This window comes from Rhincodon typus, chromosome 24, assembly GCF_021869965.1.
Source record: "Rhincodon typus isolate 14 chromosome 24, sRhiTyp1.1, whole genome shotgun sequence".
NCBI classification, from domain to species: Eukaryota; Metazoa; Chordata; class Chondrichthyes; order Orectolobiformes; family Rhincodontidae; genus Rhincodon; species Rhincodon typus.
This window is the reverse complement of record NC_063355.1, coordinates 40,204,588-40,207,364: the sequence shown is the minus strand read 5'-3', so window position 1 is coordinate 40,207,364 and position 2,777 is coordinate 40,204,588. Positions and strand designations below refer to the sequence as shown.

Sequence of the window (2,777 nt, the reverse complement as noted above, 5' to 3'; positions counted from 1 at the left end):
GGGGGGTAAGCGAGGAGGTATTTATTAAAACAAATAGAAGAATTTCTTTGTCATATTCCATCCCCCTGCTGTGTCCTCTCTCTGACAGACTGGGTCTCATGAGGTTATTTGTGTTAATGGAGCTGCCAGCTTAAGTGGCTGTTAAGTCTTTAAGTTCAACATCGGATTGTAATGGCTATTTGGCCACAGAAGCATCACCGACAAGCCCAATCTTGTCTGTGCACATCTCTTTTCCAAAAATATACTTTATTCATCTAATTTATAAAAGGCCCGGAGACTGTTCAAACTGGGCAATAAATGATGTAAAACTCAAACTGTTAATATTGACGAATGTGTCTGCAAATCAATCCAACAGCACAAGGTGCCACTCAGTGAATGGAACTTGTATTGTTACAGTGGGAAGGGGGCTGTTCGGCCCATCTCAGTGTCCCTGGCCTGGATTAAAAACAAGCAAACAGCAGACAGGCCCTCAATTCAGCACAGAGTCCTTACCGATTCCCTTATACCTCGGAGGGTTTGCTTTCTCATCCAGTTGCAACTGAGTCTTCACGTATTCAGTTGGGAAGGTGATACAGATTTCAATGCCTCCTGCAATCCCACCTGCACAAACAAAAAATCACCATTACTGTTAGGGAGGGGGAATGGCCGAACCGCTCCGATAGTTAAAACATAAGGCCCAATCTGCTATGATGGGATTAGAGGTCCCCTCTTAATAATTACCCCTGAAACACCCAGAGAAGCTCACCTTTCCCTTGGTAATATGTGTAAAAGTTCAGAGAAAGAAAATCCCTGATCTCCACTTTGCAAGTAACAAGAAACAATTTATTTATTTAACCCAACAACAGACAAATTAACAAAATTACTAATAAACTGACAACCCCCCCTTAGACTACTAACTACTCCCTAATTGGTCTAACTTCTACTGGAATGCTGCTTAAATAAAGAGAAGTCCCACGAATATAAACCCAATTAATAAGAAGCAATAAATTATAACTTAATCTCTCCAAGTCCGCGCACACTGTCTTCTGGAATATTCTGTCGTCTCTGGCCTCTTTATGTACGCCTTTCTTCCGCTGATTCATAGAACATAGAACAGTACAGCACAGTACAGGCCCTTTGGCCCACAATGTTGTGCCGAACTTTTACCCTAAACCTAAGGTCTATCTAACCTCCACCCCTACCTTATACTATCATCCATTGGCCTCTCTAATAGCCGTTTAAATGCCCCTAATGTGGCCGACTCCACTACCCTCTCCAGTAATGCATTCCACGTCCTGACCACTCTCTGAGTAAAGAACCTACCTCTGACGTCTCCCCAATATCTACCTCCACTCACTTTAAAACTATGCCCCCTCGTAACAGCTACCTCCATCCGAGGAAAAAGTCTCTGGCTGTCCACTCTACCTATACCTCTGATCATTTTGTACACCTCTATCAAGTCACCTCTCATCCTTCGTCGTTCTAAAGAGAAAAGCCCGAGCTCTCTCAACCATTCCTCATAAGACCTTCCTTCCATTCCAGGCAACATCCTGGTAAATCTCCTCTGCACCTTTTCCAACGCTTCGACATCCTTCCTGTAATGAGGCGACCAGAACTGGACACAATACTCCAGATGTGGCCGAACCAGGCTTTTGTATAGCTGGAGCATAACTTCACGGCTCTTGATCTCAATCCCTCTATTAATGAAAGCTAACATACCATACACCTTCTTAACAACCCTATCCACCTGGGTGGCAGCTTTCAGGGGACTGTGGACATGAACCCCAAGATCCCTCTGCTCCTCCACACTGCCAAGAATCTTTCCGTTAACCCTGTATTCTGCTTTCAAGTTTGTCCTTCCAAAATGAATCACCTCACACTTTTCAGGGTTAAACTCCATCTGCCACTTCTCAGCCCAGGTCTGCATTCTATCAATGTCCCTTTGTAACCTAGAACAGCCCTCCGCACTGTCCACAACGTGACCCACCTTCGTACCGTCCGCGAAGTTACTCATCCACCCTTCCACTCCTCCATCCAAATCATTTACAAAAATCACAAATAGAAGTGGACCCAGAACAGATCCTTGTGGTACACCACTCGTAACTGATCTCTCTATGATTTCTCCTGTGAGGACTTTGAGCTAAAATACTGTGGTACCTTTGATTAATTAGATGGGCTTTCTCTGAGAGCTGAATGGTGCTAATTCTGGCAGGTGGCAGATGACTCTCTCTTTCAGATGGCAGTTAGCTCTCCCCGATTTTCCAAATGCCCTCGTCTTATATACCCGTAATGACATAATCAAATTCTTATAATAGGATGGGAGGCAATGGCCTAGTGGTGTTATTGCTGGTCTGTTAATCCAGAGACCCAGACAATGTTCTGGGGACCCAGGTTCGAATCTTGCCATGGCAGATGGTGGAATTTGAATCCAATTAAAACAAAATCTGGAATTAAAAATCTAATGATGACCATGAACCCATTGTCGGAAAAACCCATCTGGGTCACTATATCCTTCAGGGAAGGAACCTGCCATCCTTACCTGGTCTGGCCTACATGTGACTCCAGGCCCACAGCAATGTGGTTCACTCTGAACTGCCCTCTGGGCAATTAGGGACGGGCAATAAATGCTGCCTGGTCAGCGACATCCTGATCCCGTGAACGAATAAAAAAAACAGGTTGTCAACACCATCAGATTTAAATTCTGAGATAGTAGGAACTGCCGATGCTGGAGAATCTGAGATAACAAGGTGTAGAGCTGGATGGACACAGCAGGCCAAGCAGCATCAGAGGAGCAGGAA

The 2,777-nt window shown here is 44.7% G+C and overlaps 1 pseudogene; it reads right to left on the bottom strand.

Annotated features, from left to right (window-relative positions):
* Positions 1-2,777, bottom strand: part of LOC125481035 — a 5,901-nt pseudogene that overhangs the window by 2,665 nt on the left and 459 nt on the right.